Source organism: Pelobates fuscus, chromosome 1, assembly GCF_036172605.1.
Source record: "Pelobates fuscus isolate aPelFus1 chromosome 1, aPelFus1.pri, whole genome shotgun sequence".
NCBI lineage: Eukaryota > Metazoa > Chordata > Amphibia > Anura > Pelobatidae > Pelobates > Pelobates fuscus.
Genome location: NC_086317.1, coordinates 277,808,586 through 277,823,972, shown reverse-complemented (window position 1 = coordinate 277,823,972; position 15,387 = coordinate 277,808,586). Strand labels below are relative to the sequence as shown.

General features: G+C 37.7%; 18 non-coding genes across 18 annotated transcripts; all 18 read right to left on the bottom strand.

Annotated features, from left to right (window-relative positions):
• Positions 1 to 121: 121 nt before the first annotated feature.
• LOC134579296 (small nucleolar RNA U3) lies at positions 122 to 337 on the bottom strand. The gene has a single exon (XR_010086186.1). It is a non-coding gene; the product is annotated as a small nucleolar RNA U3 (small nucleolar RNA).
• Positions 338 to 1,015: 678 nt separating this feature from the next.
• On the bottom strand, positions 1,016 to 1,231 carry LOC134579292 (small nucleolar RNA U3). Its single transcript, XR_010086185.1, has one exon. It is a non-coding gene; the product is annotated as a small nucleolar RNA U3 (small nucleolar RNA).
• Positions 1,232 to 1,889: 658 nt separating this feature from the next.
• Positions 1,890 to 2,105, bottom strand: LOC134574723 (small nucleolar RNA U3). The gene has a single exon (XR_010085492.1). It is a non-coding gene; the product is annotated as a small nucleolar RNA U3 (small nucleolar RNA).
• Positions 2,106 to 2,763: 658 nt separating this feature from the next.
• LOC134579286 (small nucleolar RNA U3) lies at positions 2,764 to 2,979 on the bottom strand. The gene has a single exon (XR_010086184.1). It is a non-coding gene; the product is annotated as a small nucleolar RNA U3 (small nucleolar RNA).
• Positions 2,980 to 3,653: 674 nt separating this feature from the next.
• LOC134574744 (small nucleolar RNA U3) lies at positions 3,654 to 3,869 on the bottom strand. Its single transcript, XR_010085496.1, has one exon. It is a non-coding gene; the product is annotated as a small nucleolar RNA U3 (small nucleolar RNA).
• Positions 3,870 to 4,527: 658 nt separating this feature from the next.
• Positions 4,528 to 4,743, bottom strand: LOC134574454 (small nucleolar RNA U3). The gene has a single exon (XR_010085439.1). It is a non-coding gene; the product is annotated as a small nucleolar RNA U3 (small nucleolar RNA).
• A 658-nt stretch (positions 4,744 to 5,401) lies between these two features.
• LOC134579268 (small nucleolar RNA U3) lies at positions 5,402 to 5,617 on the bottom strand. Its single transcript, XR_010086181.1, has one exon. It is a non-coding gene; the product is annotated as a small nucleolar RNA U3 (small nucleolar RNA).
• A 674-nt stretch (positions 5,618 to 6,291) lies between these two features.
• LOC134574544 (small nucleolar RNA U3) lies at positions 6,292 to 6,507 on the bottom strand. The gene has a single exon (XR_010085456.1). It is a non-coding gene; the product is annotated as a small nucleolar RNA U3 (small nucleolar RNA).
• A 658-nt stretch (positions 6,508 to 7,165) lies between these two features.
• Positions 7,166 to 7,381, bottom strand: LOC134574079 (small nucleolar RNA U3). The gene has a single exon (XR_010085405.1). It is a non-coding gene; the product is annotated as a small nucleolar RNA U3 (small nucleolar RNA).
• A 658-nt stretch (positions 7,382 to 8,039) lies between these two features.
• LOC134574057 (small nucleolar RNA U3) lies at positions 8,040 to 8,255 on the bottom strand. Its single transcript, XR_010085403.1, has one exon. It is a non-coding gene; the product is annotated as a small nucleolar RNA U3 (small nucleolar RNA).
• A 674-nt stretch (positions 8,256 to 8,929) lies between these two features.
• On the bottom strand, positions 8,930 to 9,145 carry LOC134574556 (small nucleolar RNA U3). The gene has a single exon (XR_010085458.1). It is a non-coding gene; the product is annotated as a small nucleolar RNA U3 (small nucleolar RNA).
• Positions 9,146 to 9,803: 658 nt separating this feature from the next.
• LOC134573925 (small nucleolar RNA U3) lies at positions 9,804 to 10,019 on the bottom strand. Its single transcript, XR_010085391.1, has one exon. It is a non-coding gene; the product is annotated as a small nucleolar RNA U3 (small nucleolar RNA).
• A 658-nt stretch (positions 10,020 to 10,677) lies between these two features.
• LOC134573969 (small nucleolar RNA U3) lies at positions 10,678 to 10,893 on the bottom strand. Its single transcript, XR_010085395.1, has one exon. It is a non-coding gene; the product is annotated as a small nucleolar RNA U3 (small nucleolar RNA).
• Positions 10,894 to 11,551: 658 nt separating this feature from the next.
• Positions 11,552 to 11,767, bottom strand: LOC134579191 (small nucleolar RNA U3). Its single transcript, XR_010086166.1, has one exon. It is a non-coding gene; the product is annotated as a small nucleolar RNA U3 (small nucleolar RNA).
• A 672-nt stretch (positions 11,768 to 12,439) lies between these two features.
• LOC134574035 (small nucleolar RNA U3) lies at positions 12,440 to 12,655 on the bottom strand. The gene has a single exon (XR_010085401.1). It is a non-coding gene; the product is annotated as a small nucleolar RNA U3 (small nucleolar RNA).
• Positions 12,656 to 13,313: 658 nt separating this feature from the next.
• Positions 13,314 to 13,529, bottom strand: LOC134574267 (small nucleolar RNA U3). Its single transcript, XR_010085422.1, has one exon. It is a non-coding gene; the product is annotated as a small nucleolar RNA U3 (small nucleolar RNA).
• A 658-nt stretch (positions 13,530 to 14,187) lies between these two features.
• Positions 14,188 to 14,403, bottom strand: LOC134574145 (small nucleolar RNA U3). The gene has a single exon (XR_010085411.1). It is a non-coding gene; the product is annotated as a small nucleolar RNA U3 (small nucleolar RNA).
• A 658-nt stretch (positions 14,404 to 15,061) lies between these two features.
• On the bottom strand, positions 15,062 to 15,277 carry LOC134573803 (small nucleolar RNA U3). Its single transcript, XR_010085367.1, has one exon. It is a non-coding gene; the product is annotated as a small nucleolar RNA U3 (small nucleolar RNA).
• Positions 15,278 to 15,387: the final 110 nt, after the last annotated feature.

Sequence of the window (15,387 nt, the reverse complement as noted above, 5' to 3'; positions counted from 1 at the left end):
ACCCACATTGTCGTTCAGCTTTGATATTTTATTAAACAATGAATCTCTCCCAAAAGGTCTGACAGAACATGATGTATTTCTTTGGAAAACAACCCTGTTAGTATGACGAATTATAAACAGCACCACTCAGATTGGGTTTTCTCCATCCTAAGTCCCATTTAAGGAACCAAGTACATTCATCAAAAGTAACCAGCGACTTCATACAGAAGTTACAGGAACTCATCTCATGCTCAGAAGAAAACCCTGAAGTTCTTCCTTGTGGTTACTGAGTTTAGACACTTTCAAGCACATTCCACCAGTTACAAACTATAGAAATGATCCCTGAAAGTATAGTCTTAAAGTTCATGTTTGCAAGAATATGGCATACTTTAAAATGTTCTCCTTAACATTGCATTGACAATGTAAACCATGCACTGAAAAGCCCTCTTTGGAAATGATTTGTGACATATTGACTTTTGCGACCTCAAGAAAATGTGACAAGGAGTTTATGTGGAGTTGGAAGATAGAATTTGTGTTTTCTACGGTGCTAGTCTGCACATGTTCACATGTGAAGCCAAGGAATCAGACTCATGCATGTATTTTGATGCTTTAATCTCTGAAAGATTGAGAGGAAGGCAACAGGCTATGGGTAGCACATCAAGAACAATTGTCGTGTATACTTCTAAATTGCACAGAAACACCCAGATACATTATTTTGATCTTCAGAGTTATTCTCCAGTGCCAGCATTTTATCCCACAATTGTTCCATGCAAAGGCATTCCAAAGTGTTGGGAGCTATCGCCAAGAGGATATTGACAAGCTGGTTAAAGAGAGCTGGAAATGTATTAATGCATGTAAACACCCCACTAGAGATAGATGTAAGATATCTGATGCTTGTAGATAGTTCCAGCTAAAACCCACATTGTCGTTCAGCTTAGATATTTTATTAAACAATGAATCTCTCCCAAAAAGTCTGACAGAACATGATGTATTTCTTTGGAAAACAACCCTGTTAGTATGACGAATTATAAACAGCACCACTCAGATTGGGTTTTCTCCATCCTAAGTCCCATTTAAGGAACCAAGTACATTCATCAAAAGTAACCAGCGACTTCATACAGAAGTTACAGGAACTCATCTCATGCTCAGAAGAAAACCCTGAAGTTCTTCCTTGTGGTTACTGAGTTTAGACACTTTCAAGCACATTCCACCAGTTACAAACTATAGAAATGATCCCTGAAAGTATAGTCTTAAAGTACATGTTTGCAAGAATATGGCATACTTTAAAATGTTCTCCTTAACATTGCATTGACAATGTAAACCATGCACTGAAAAGCCCTCGTTGGAAATGATTTGTGACCTATTGACTTTTCGACCTCAAGAAAATGTGACAACGAGTTTATGTGGAGTTGGAAGATAGAATTTGTGTTTTCTACGGTGCTAGTCTGCACAGGAATCAGACTCATGCATGTATTTTGATGCTTTAATCTCTGAAAGATTGAGAGGAAGGCAACAGGCTATGGGTAGCACATCAAGAACAATTGTCGTGTATACTTCTAAATTGCACAGAAACACCCAGATACATTATTTTGATCTTCAGAGTTATTCTCCAGTGCCAGCATTTTATCCCACAATTGTTCCATGCAAAGGCATTCCAAAGTGTTGGGAGCTATCGCCAAGAGGATATTGACAAGCTGGTTAAAGAGAGCTGGAAATATATTAATGCATGTAAACACCCCACTAGAGATACATGTAGGATATCTGCTGCTTGTAGATAGTTCCAGCTAAAACCCACATTGTCGTTCAGCTTTGATATTTTATTAAACAATGAATCTCTCCCACAAGGTCAGACAGAACATGATGTATTTCTTTGGAAGACAACCCTGTTAGTATGACGAATTATAAACAGCACCACTCAGATTGGGTTTTCTCCATCCTAAGTCCCATATAAGGAACCAAGTACATTAATCAAAAGTAACCAGCGACTTCAAACAGAAGTTACAGGAACTCATCTCATGCTCAGAAGAAAACCCTGAAGTTCTTCCTTGTGGTTACTAAGTTTAGACACTTTCAAGCACATTCCACCAGTTACAAACTATAAAAATTATCCCTGAAAGTATAGTCTTAAAGTTCATGTTTGCAAGAATATGGCATACTTTAAAATGTTCTCCTTAACATTGCATTGACAATGTAAACCATGCACTAAAAAGCCCTCTTTGGAAATGATTTGTGACATATTGACTTTTCGACCTCAAGAAAATGTGACAAGGAGTTTATGTGGAGTTGGAAGATAGAATTTGTGTTTTCTACGGTGCTAGTCTGCACAGGAATTAGACTCATGCATGTATTTTGATGCTTTAATCTCTGAAAGATTGAGAGGAAGGCAACAGGCTATGGGTAGCACATCAAGAACAATTGTCGTGTATACTTCTAAATTGCACAGAAACACCCAGATACATTATTTTGATCTTCAGAGTTATTCTCCAGTGCCAGCATTTTATCCCACAATTGTTCCATGCAAAGGCATTCCAAAGTGTTGGGAGCTATCGCCAAGAGGATATTGACAAGCTGGTTAAAGAGAACTGGAAATGTATTAATGCATGTAAACACCCCACTAGAGATAGATGTAAGATATCTGCTGCTTGTAGATAGTTCCAGCTAAAACCCACATTGTCGTTCAGCTTTGATATTTTATTAAACAATGAATCTCTCCCAAAAGGTCTGACAGAACATGATGTATTTCTTTGGAAGACAACCCTGTTAGTATGACGAATTATAAACAGCACCACTCAGATTGGGTTTTCTCCATCCTAAGTCCCATTTAAGGAACCAAGTACATTCATCAAAAGTAACCAGCGACTTCATACAGAAGTTACAGGAACTCATCTCATGCTCAGAAGAAAACCCTGAAGTTCTTCCTTGTGGTTACTGAGTTTAGACACTTTCAAGCACATTCCACCAGTTACAAACTATAGAAATGATCCCTGAAAGTATAGTCTTAAAGTTCATGTTTGCAAGAATATGGCATACTTTAAAATGTTCTCCTTAACATTGCATTGACAATGTAAACCATGCACTGAAAAGCCCTCTTTGGAAATGATTTGTGACATATTGACTTTTCGACCTCAAGAAAATGTGACAACGAGTTTATGTGGAGTTGGAAGATAGAATTTGTGTTTTCTACGGTGCTAGTCTGCACATGTTCACATGTGAAGCCAAGGAATCAGACTCATGCATGTATTTTGATGCTTTAATCTCTGAAAGATTGAGAGGAAGGCAACAGGCTATGGGTAGCACATAAAGAACAATTGTCGTGTATACTTCTAAATTGCACAGAACCACCCAGATACATTATTTTGATCTTCAGAGTTATTCTCCAGTGCCAGCATTTTATCCCACAATTGTTCCATGCAAAGGCATTTCAAAGTGTTGGGAGCTATTGCCAAGAGAATATTGAGCTGGTTAAAGAGAGCTGTAAATATATTAATGCATGTAAACACCCCACTAGAGATACATGTAGGATATCTGCTGCTTGTACATAGTTCCAGATAAAACCCACATTGTCGTTCAGCTTTAATATTTTATAAAACAATGAATCTTTCCCACAAGGTCAGACAGAACATGATGTATTTCTTTGGAAGACAAACCTGTTAGTATGACGAATTATAAACAGCACCAGTCAGATTGGGTTTTGTTTATCCTAAGTCCCATTTAAGGAACCAAGCACATTCATCAAAAGTAACCAGCGACTTCATACAGAAGTTACAGGAACTCATCTCATGCTCAGAAGAAAACCCTGAAGTTCTTCCTTGTGGTTACTGAGTTTAGACACTTTCAAGCACATTCCACTAGTTACAAACTATAGAAATGATCCCTGAAAGTATAGTCTTAAAGTTCATGTTTGCAAGAATATGGCATACTTTAAAATGTTCTCCTTAACATTGCATTGACAATGTAAACCATGCACTGAAAAGCCCTCTTTGGAAATGATTTGTGACATATTGACTTTTCGATCTCAAGAAAATGTGACAAGGAGTTTATGTGGAGTTGGAAGATAGAATTTGTGTTTTCTACGGTGCTAGTCTGCACAGGAATCAGACTCATGCATGTATTTTGATGCTTTAATCTCTGAAAGATTGAGAGGAAGGCAACAGGCTATGGGTAGCAGATAAAGAGCAATTGTCGTGTATACTTCTAAATTGCACAGAAACACCCAGATACATTATTTTGATCTTCAGAATTATTCTCCAGTGCCAGCATTTTATCCCACAATTGTTCCATGCAAAGGCATTCCAAAGTGTTGGGAGCTATCGCCAAGAGGATATTGACAAGCTGGTTAAAGAGAGCTGGAAATGTATTAATGCATGTAAACACCCCACTAGAGATACATGTAGGATATCTGCTGCTTGTAGATAGTTCCAGCTAAAACCCACATTGTCGTTCAGCTTTGATATTTTATTAAACAATGAATCTCTCCCACAAGGTCAGACAGAACATGATGTATTTCTTTGGAAAACAACCCTGTTAGTATGACGAATTATAAACAGCACCACTCAGATTGGGTTTTCTCAATCCTAAGTCCCATTTAAGGAACCAAGTACATTCATCAAAAGTAACCAGCGACTTCATACAGAAGTTACAGGAACTCATCTCATGCTCAGAAGAAAACCCTGAAGTTCTTCCTTGTGGTTACTGAGTTTAGACACTTTCACGCACATTCCACCAGTTACAAACTATAGAAATGACCCCTGAAAGTATAGTCTTAAAGTTCATGTTTGCAAGAATATGGCATACTTTAAAATGTTCTCCTTAACATTGCATTGACAATGTAAACCATGCACTGAAAAGCCCTCTTTGGAAATGATTTGTGACATATTGACTTTTCGACCTCAAGAAAATGTGACAAGGAGTTTATGTGGAGTTGGAAGATAGAATTTGTGTTTTCTACGGTGCTAGTCTGCACAGGAATCAGACTCATGCATGTATTTTGATGCTTTAATCTCTGAAAGATTGAGAGGAAGGCAACAGGCCATGGGTAGCACATAAAGAACAATTGTCGTGTATACTTCTAAATTGCACAGAAACACCCAGATACATTATTTTGATCTTCAGAGTTATTCTCCAGTGCCAGCATTTTATCCCACAATTGTTCCATGCAAAGGCATTCCAAAGTGTTGGGAGCTATCGCCAAGAGGATATTGACAAGCTGGTTAAAGAGAGCTGGAAATGTATTAATGCATGTAAACACCCCACTAGAGATACATGTAGGATATCTGCTGCTTGTAGATAGTTCCAGCTAAAACCCACATTGTCGTTCAGCTTTGATATTTTATTAAACAATGAATCTCTCCCACAATGTCAGACATAACATGATGTATTTCTTTGGAAGACAACCCTGTTAGTATGACGAATTATAAACAGCACCACTCAGATTGGGTTTTCTCCATCCTAAGTCCCATTTAAGGAACCAAGTACATTCATCAAAAGTAACCAGCGACTTCATACAGAAGTTACAGAAACTCATCTCATGCTCAGAAGAAAACCCTGAAGTTCTTCCTTGTGGTTACTGAGTTTAGACACTTTCAAGCACATTCCACCAGTTACAAACTATAGAAATGATCCCTGAAAGTATAGTCTTAAAGTTCATGTTTGCAAGAATATGGCATACTTTAAAATGTTCTCCTTAACATTGCATTGACAATGTAAACCATGCACTGAAAAGCCCTCTTTGGAAATGATTTGTGACATATTGACTTTTCGACCTCAAGAAAATGTGACGAGTTTATGTGGAGTTGGAAGATAGAATTTGTGTTTTCTACGGTGCTAGTCTGCACATGTTCACATGTGAAGCCAAGGAATCAGACTCATGCATGTATTTTGATGCTTTAATCTCTGAAAGAATGAGAGGAAGGCAACAGGCTATGGGTAGCACATAAAGAACAATTGTCGTGTATACTTCTAAATTGCACAGAACCACCCAGATACATTATTTTGATCTTCAGAGTTATTCTCCAGTGCCAGCATTTTATCCCACAATTGTTCCATGCAAAGGCATTCCAAAGTGTTGGGAGCTATCGCCAAGAGGATATTGACAAGCTGGTTAAAGAGAGCTGGAAATATATTAATGCATGTAAACACCCCACTAGAGATACATGTAGGATATCTGCTGCTTGTAGATAGTTCCAGCTAAAACCCACATTGTCGTTCAGCTTTGATATTTTATTAAACAATGAATCTCTCCCACAAGGTCAGACAGAACATGATCTATTTCTTTGGAAAACAACCCTGTTAGTATGACGAATTATAAACAGCACCACTCAGATTGGGTTTTCTCAATCCCAAGTCCCATTTAAGGAACCAAGTACATTCATCAAAAGTAACCAGCGACTTCATACAGAAGTTACAGGAACTCATCTCAAGCTCAGAAGAAAACCCTGAAGTTCTTCCTTGTGGTTACTGAGTTTAGACACTTTCAAGCACATTCCACCAGTTACAAACTATAGAAATGATCCCTGAAAGTATAGTCTTAAAGTTCATGTTTGCAAGAATATGGCATACTTTAAAATGTTCTCCTTAACATTGCATTGACAATGTAAACCATGCACTGAAAAGCCCTCTTTGGAAATGATTTGTGACATATTGACTTTTCGACCTCAAGAAAATGTGACAAGGAGTTTATGTGGAGTTGGAAGATAGAATTTGTGTTTTCTACGGTGCTAGTCTGCACAGGAATCAGACTCATGCATGCATTTTGATGCTTTAATCTCTGAAAGATTGAGAGGAAGGCAACAGGCCATGGGTAGCACATAAAGAACAATTGTCGTGTATACTTCTAAATTGCACAGAAACACCCAGATACATTATTTTGATCTTCAGAGTTATTCTCCAGTGCCAGCATTTTATCCCACAATTGTTCCATGCAAAGGCATTCCAAAGTGTTGGGAGCTATCGCCAAGAGGATATTGACAAGCTGGTTAAAGAGAGCTGGAAATGTATTAATGCATGTAAACACCCCACTAGAGATAGATGTAAGATATATGCTGCTTGTAGATAGTTCCAGCTAAAACCCACATTGTCGTTCAGCTTTGATATTTTATTAAACAATGAATCTCTCCCACAAGGTCAGACAGAACATGATGTATTTCTTTGGAAGACAACCCTGTTAGTATGACGAATTATAAACAGCACCACTCAGATTGGGTTTTCTCCATCCTAAGTCCCATTTAAGGAACCAAGTACATTCATCAAAAGTAACCAGCGACTTCATACAGAAGTTACAGGAACTCATCTCATGCTCAGAAGAAAACCCTGAAGTTCTTCCTTGTGGTTACTGAGTTTAGACACTTTCAAGCACATTCCACCAGTTACAAACTATAGAAACGATCCCTGAAAGTATAGTCTTAAAGTTCATGTTTGCAAGAATATGGCATACTTTAAAATGTTCTCCTTAACATTGCATTGACAATGTAAACCATGCACTGAAAAGCCCTCTTTGGAAATGATTTGTGACATATTGACTTTTCGACCTCAAGAAAATGTGACAAGGAGTTTATGTGGAGTTGGAAGATAGAATTTGTGTTTTCTACGGTGCTAGTCTGCACAGGAATTAGACTCATGCATGTATTTTGATGCTTTAATCTCTGAAAGATTGAGATGAAGGCAACAGGCTATGGGTAGCACATAAAGAACAATTGTCGTGTATACTTTTAAATTGCACAGAAACACCCAGATACATTATTTTGATCTTCAGAGTTATTCTCCAGTGCCAGCATTTTATCCCACAATTGTTCCATGCAAAGGCATTCCAAAGTGTTGGGAGCTATCGCCAAGAGGATATTGACAAGCTGGTTAAAGAGAGCTGGAAATGTATTAATGCATGTAAACTCCCCACTAGAGATAGATGTAAGATATCTGCTGCTTGTAGATAGTTCCAGCTAAAACCCACATTGTCGTTCAGCTTTGATATTTTATTAAACAATGAATCTCTCCCACAAGGTCAGACAGAACATGATCTATTTCTTTGGAAAACAACCCTGTTAGTATGACGAATTATAAACAGCACCACTCAGATTGGGTTTTCTCCATCCTAAGTCCCATTTAAGGAACCAAGTACATTCATCAAAAGTAACCAGCGACTTCATACAGAAGTTACAGGAACTCATCTCATGCTCAGAAGAAAACCCTGAAGTTCTTCCTTGTGGTTACTGAGTTTAGACACTTTCAAGCACATTCCACCAGTTACAAACTATAGAAACGATCCCTGAAAGTATAGTCTTAAAGTTCATGTTTGCAAGAATATGGCATACTTTAAAATGTTCTCCTTAACATTGCATTGACAATGTAAACCATGCACTGAAAAGCCCTCTTTGGAAATGATTTGTGACATATTGACTTTTCGACCTCAAGAAAATGTGACAAGGAGTTTATGTGGAGTTGGAAGATAGAATTTGTGTTTTCTACGGTGCTAGTCTGCACATGTTCACATGTGAAGCCAAGGAATCAGACTCATGCATGTATTTTGATGCTTTAATCTCTGAAAGATTGAGAGGAAGGCAACAGGCTATGTGTAGCACATAAAGAACAATTGTCGTGTATACTTCTAAATTGCACAGAAACACCCAGATACATTATTTTGATCTTCAGAGTTATTCTCCAGTGCCAGCATTTTATCCCACAATTGTTCCATGCAAAGGCATTTCAAAGTGTTGGGAGCTATTGCCAAGAGGATATTGAGCTGGTTAAAGAGAGCTGTAAATATATTAATGCATGTAAACACCCCACTAGAGATACATGTAGGATATCTGCTGCTTGTAGATAGTTCCAGATAAAACCCACATTGTCGTTCAGTTTTAATATTTTATAAAACAATGAATCTTTCCCACATGGTCATACAGAACATGATGTATTTCTTTGGAAGACAAACCTGTTAGTATGACGAATTATAAACAGCACCACTCAGATTGGGTTTTGTTCATCCTAAGTCCCATTTAAGGAACCAAGCACATTCATCAAAAGTAACCAGCGACTTCATGCAGAAGTTACAGGAACTCATCTCATGCTCAGAAGAAAACTCTGAAGTTCTTCCTTGTGGTTTCTGAGTTTAGACACTTTCAAGCACATTCCACCAGTTACAAACTATAGAAATGATCTCTGAAAGTATAGTCTTAAAGTTCATGTTTGCAAGAATATGGCATACTTTAAAATGTTCTCCTTAACATTGCATTGACAATGTAAACCATGCACTGAAAAGCCCTCTTTGGAAATGATTTGTGACATATTGACTTTTCGACCTCAAGAAAATGTGACAAGGAGTTTATGTGGAGTTGGAAGATAGAATTTGTGTTTTCTACGGTGCTAGTCTGCACAGGAATCAGACTCATGCATGTATTTTGATGCTTTAATCTCTGAAAGATTGAGAGGAAGACAACAGGCTATGGGTAGCACATAAAGAACAATTGTCGTGTATACTTCTAAATTGCACAGAAACACCCAGATACATTATTTTGATCTTCAGAATTATTCTCCAGTGCCAGCATTTTATCCCACAATTGTTCCATGCAAAGGCATTCCAAAGTGTTGGGAGCTATTGCCAAGAGGATATTGACAAGCTGGTTAAAGAGAGCTGGAAATATATTAATGCATGTAAACACCCCACTAGAGATACATGTAGAATATCTGCTGCTTGTAGATACTTCCAGCTAAAACCCACATTGTCGTTCAGCTTTGATATTTTATTAAACAATGAATCTCTCCCACAAGGTCAGACAGAACATGATGTATTTCTTTGGAAGACAACCCTGTTAGTATGACGAATTATAAACAGCACCACTCAGATTGGGTTTTCTCCATCCTAAATCCCATTTAAGAAACCAAATACATTCATCAAAAGTAACCAGCAACTTCATACAGAAGTTACAGGAACTCATCTCATGCTCAGAAGAAAACCCTGAAGTTCTTCCTTGTGGTTACTGAGTTTAGACACTTTCAAGCACATTCCACCAGTTACAAACTATAGAAATGATCCCTGAAAGTATAGTCTTAAAGTTCATGTTTGCAAGAATATGGCATACTTTAAAATGTTCTACTTAACATTGCATTGACAATGTAAACCATGCACTGAAAAGCCCTCTTTGGAAATGATTTGTGACATATTGACTTTTCGACCTCAAGAAAATGTGACAAGGAGTTTATGTGGAGTTGGAAGATAGAATTTGTGTTTTCTACGGTGCTAGTCTGCACAGGAATCAGACTCATGCATGTATTTTGATGCTTTAATCTCTGAAAGATTGAGAGGAAGGCAACAGGCTATGGGTAGCACATAAAGAACAATTGTCGTGTATACTTCTAAATTGCACAGAAACACCCAGATACATTATTTTGATCTTCAGAGTTATTCTCCAGTGCCACCATTTTATCCCACAATTGTTCCATGGAAAGGCATTCCAAAGTGTTGGGAGCTATCGCCAAGAGGATATTGACAAGCTGGTTAAAGAGAGCTGGAAATATATTAATGCATGTAAACACCCCACTAGAGATACATGTAGGATATCTGCTGCTTGTAGATAGTTCCAGCTAAAACCCACATTGTCGTTCAGCTTTGATATTTTATTAAACAATGAATCTCTCCCAAAAGGTCAGACAGAACATGATGTATTTCTTTGGAAGACAACCCTGTTAGTATGACGAATTATAAACAGCACCACTCAGATTGGGTTTTCTCCATCCTAAGTCCCATATAAAGAACCAAGTACATTCATCAAAAATAACCAGCGACTTCATACAGAAGTTACAGGAACTCATCTCATGCTCAGAAGAAAACCCTGAAGTTCTTCCTTGTGGTTACTGAGTTTAGACACTTTCAAGTACATTCCACCAGTTACAAACTATAGAAATGATCCCTGAAAGTATAGTCTTAAAGTTCATGTTTGCAAGAATATGGCATACTTTAAAATGTTCTCCTTAACATTGCATTGACAATGTAAACCATGCACTAAAAAGCCCTCTTTGGAAATGATTTGTGACATATTGACTTTTCGACCTCAAGAAAATGTGACAAGGAGTTTATGTGGAGTTGGAAGATAGAATTTGTGTTTTCTACGGTGCTAGTCTGCACAGGGATCAGACTCATGCATGTATTTTGATGCTTTAATCTCTGAAAGATTGAGAGGAAGGCAACAGGCTATGGGTAGCACATAAAGAACAATTGTCGTGTATACTTCTAAATTGCACAGAAACACCCAGATACATTATTTTGATCTTCAGAGTTATTCTCCAGTGCCAGCATTTTATCCCACAATTGTTCCACGCAAAGGCATTCCAAAGTGTTGGGAGCTATCGCCAAGAGGATATTGACAAGCTGGTTAAAGAGAGCTGGAAATGTATTAATGCATGTAAACACCCCACTAGAGATAGATGTAGGATATCTGCTGCTTGTAGATAGTTCCAGCTAAAATCCACATTGTCGTTCAGCTTTGATATTTTATTAAACAATGAATCTCTCCCAAAAGGTCAAACAGAACATGACGTATTCCTTTGGAAGACAACCCTGTTAGTATGACGAATTATAAACAGCACCACTCAGATTGGGTTTTCTCCATCCTAAGTCCCATTTAAGGAACCAAGTACATTCATCAAAAGTAACCAGCGACTTCATACAGAAGTTACAGGAACTCATTTCATGCTCAGAAGAAAACCCTGAAGTTCTTCTTTGTGGTTACTGAGTTTAGACACTTTCAAGCACATTCCACCAGTCACAAACTATAGAAATGATCCCTGAAAGTATAGTCTTAAAGTTCATGTTTGCAAGAATATGGCATACTTTAAAATGTTCTCCTTAACATTGCATTGACAATGTAACCATGCACTGAAAAGCCCTCTTTGGAAATGATTTGTGACATATTGACTTTTCGACCTCAAGAAAATGTGACAACGAGTTTATGTGGAGTTGGAAGATAGAATTTGTGTTTTCTACGGTGCTAGTCTGCACATGTTCACATGTGAAGCCAAGGAACAGACTCATGCATGTATTTTGATGCTTTAATCTCTGAAAGATTGAGAGGAAGGCAACAGGCTATGGGTAGCACATAAAGAACAATTGTCGTGTATACTTCTAAATTGCACAGAAACACCCAGATACATTATTTTGATCTTCAGAGTTATTCTCCAGTGCCAGCATTTTATCCCACAATTGTTCCATGCAAAGGCATTTCAAAGTGTTGGGAGCTATTGCCAAGAGGATATTGAGCTGGTTAAAGAGAGCTGGAAATATATTAATGCGTGTAAACACCCCACTAGAGATACATGTAGGATATCTGCTGCTTGTAGATAGTTCCAGCTAAAACCCACATTGTCGTTCAGCTTTGATATTTTATTAAACAATGAATCTTTCCCACAAGGTCATACAGAACATGATGTATTTCTTTGGAAGACAAACCTGTTAGTATGACGAATTATAAACAGCACCACTCAGATTGGGTTTTGTTCATCCTAAGTCCCATTTAAGGAACCAAGCACATTCATCAAAAGTAACCAGCGACTTCATACAGAAGTTACAGGAACTCATCTCATGCTCAGAAGAAAACCCTGAAGTTCTTCCTTGTGGTTTCTGAGTTTAGACACTTTCAAGCACATTCCACCAGTTACAAACTATAGAAATGATCCCTGAAAGTATAGTCTTAAAGTTCATGTTTGCAAGAATATGGCATACTTTAAAATGTTCTCCTTAACATTGCATTGACAATGTAAACCATGCACTGAAAAGCCCTCTTTGGAAATGATTTGTGACATATTGACTTTTCGACCTCAAGAAAATGTGACAAGGAGTTTATGTGGAGTTGGAAGATAGAATTTGTGTTTTCTACGGTGCTAGTCTGCACAGGAATCAGACTCATGCATGTATTTTGATGCTTTAATCTCTGAAAGATTGAGAGGAAGACAACAGGCTATGGGTAGCACATAAAGAACAATTGTCGTGTATACTTCTAAATTGCACAGAAACACCCAGATACATTATTTTGATCTTCAGAATTATTCTCCAGTGCCAGCATTTTATCCCACAATTGTTCCATGCAAAGGCATTCCAAAGTGTTGGGAGCTATTGCCAAGAGGATATTGACAAGCTGGTTAAAGAGAGCTGGAAATATATTAATGCATGTAAACACCCCACTAGAGATACATGTAGAATATCTGCTGCTTGTAGATACTTCCAGCTAAAACCCACATTGTCGTTCAGCTTTGATATTTTATTAAACAATGAATCTCTCCCACAAGGTCAGACAGAACATGATGTATTTCTTTGGAAGACAACCCTGTTAGTATGACGAATTATAAACAGCACCACTCAGATTAGGTTTTCTCCATCCTAAGTCCCATTTAAGGAACCAAATACATTCATCAAAAGTAACCAGCGACTTCATACAGAAGTTACAGGAACTCATCTCATGCTCAGAAGAAAACCCTGAAGTTCTTCCTTGTGGTTACTGAGTTTAGACACTTTCAAGCACATTCCACCAGTTACAAACTATAGAAATGATCTCTGAAAGTATAGTCTTAAAGTTCATGTTTGCAAGAATATGGCATACTTTAAAATGTTCTCCTTAACATTGCATTGACAATGTAAACCATGCACTGAAAAGCCCTCTTTGGAAATGATTTGTGACATATTGACTTTTCGACCTCAAGAAAATGTGACAAGGAGTTTATGTAGAGTTGGAAGATAGAATTTGTGTTTTCTACGGTGCTAGTCTGCACAGGAATCAGACTCATGCATGTATTTTGATGCTTTAATCTCTGAAAGATTGAGAGGAAGGCAACAGGCTATGGGTAGCACATAAAGAACAATTGTCGTGTATACTTCTAAATTGCACAGAAACACCCAGATACATTATTTTGATCTTCAGAGTTATTCTCCAGTGCCACCATTTTATCCCACAATTGTTCCATGCAAAGGCATTCCAAAGTGTTGGGAGCTATCGCCAAGAGGATATTGACAAGCTGGTTAAAGAGAGCTGGAAATATATTAATGCATGTAAACACCCCACTAGAGATACATGTAGGATATCTGCTGCTTGTAGATAGTTCCAGATAAAACCCACATTGTCGTTCAGCTTTAATATTTTATTAAACAATGAATCTTTCCCACAAGGTCAGACAGAACATGATGTATTTCTTTGGAAGACAACCCTGTTATTATGACGAATTATAAACAGCACCACTCAGATTAGGTTTTCTCCATCCTAAATCCCATTTAAGGAACCAAATACATTCATCAAAAGTAACCAGCGACTTCATACAGAAGTTACAGGAACTCATCTCATGCTCAGAAGAAAACCCTGAAGTTCTTCCTTGTGGTTACTGAGTTTAGACACTTTCAAGCACATTCCACCAGTTACAAACTATAGAAATGATCCCTGAAAGTATAGTCTTAAAGTTCATGTTTGCAAGAATATGGCATACTTTAAAATGTTCTCCTTAACATTGCATTGACAATGTAAACCATGCACTGAAAAGCCCTCTTTGGAAATGATTTGTGACATATTTACTTTTCGACCTCAAGAAAATGTGACAAGGAGTTTATGTGGAGTTGGAAGATAGAATTTGTGTTTTCTACGGTGCTAGTCTGCACAGGAATCAGACTCATGCATGTATTTTGATGCTTTAATCTCTGAAAGATTGAGAGGAAGGCAACAGGCTATGGGTAGCACATAAAGAACAATTGTCGTGTATACTTCTAAATTGCACAGAAACACCCAGATACATTATTTTGATCTTCAGAGTTATTCTCCAGTGCCAGCATTTTATCCCACAATTGTTCCATGCAAAGGCATTCCAAAGTGTTGGGAGCTATCGCCAAGAGGATATTGACAAGCTGGTTAAAGAGAGCTGGAAATATATTAATGCGTGTAAACACCCCACTAGAGATACATGTAGGATATCTGCTGCTTGTAGATAGTTCCAGCTAAAACCCACATTGTCGTTCAGCTTTGATATTTTATTAAACAATGAATCTCTCCCACAAGTTCAGACAGAACATGATGTATTTCTTTGGAAGACAACCCTGTTAGTATGACGAATTATAAACAGCACCACTCAGATTGGGTTTTCTCCATCCTAAGTCCCATATAAGGAACCAAGTACATTCATCAAAAGTAACCAGCGACTTCATACAGAAGTTACAGGAACTCATCTCATGCTCAGAAGAAAACCCTGAAGTTCTTCCTTGTGGTTACTGAGTTTAGACACTTTCAAGCACATTCCACCAGTTACAAACTATAGAAATGATCCCGGAAAGTATAGTCTTAAAGTTCATGTTTGCAAGAATATGGCATACTTTAAAATGTTCTCCTTAACATTGCATTGACAATGTAAACCATGCACTAAAAAGCCCTCTTTGGAAATGATTTGTGACAT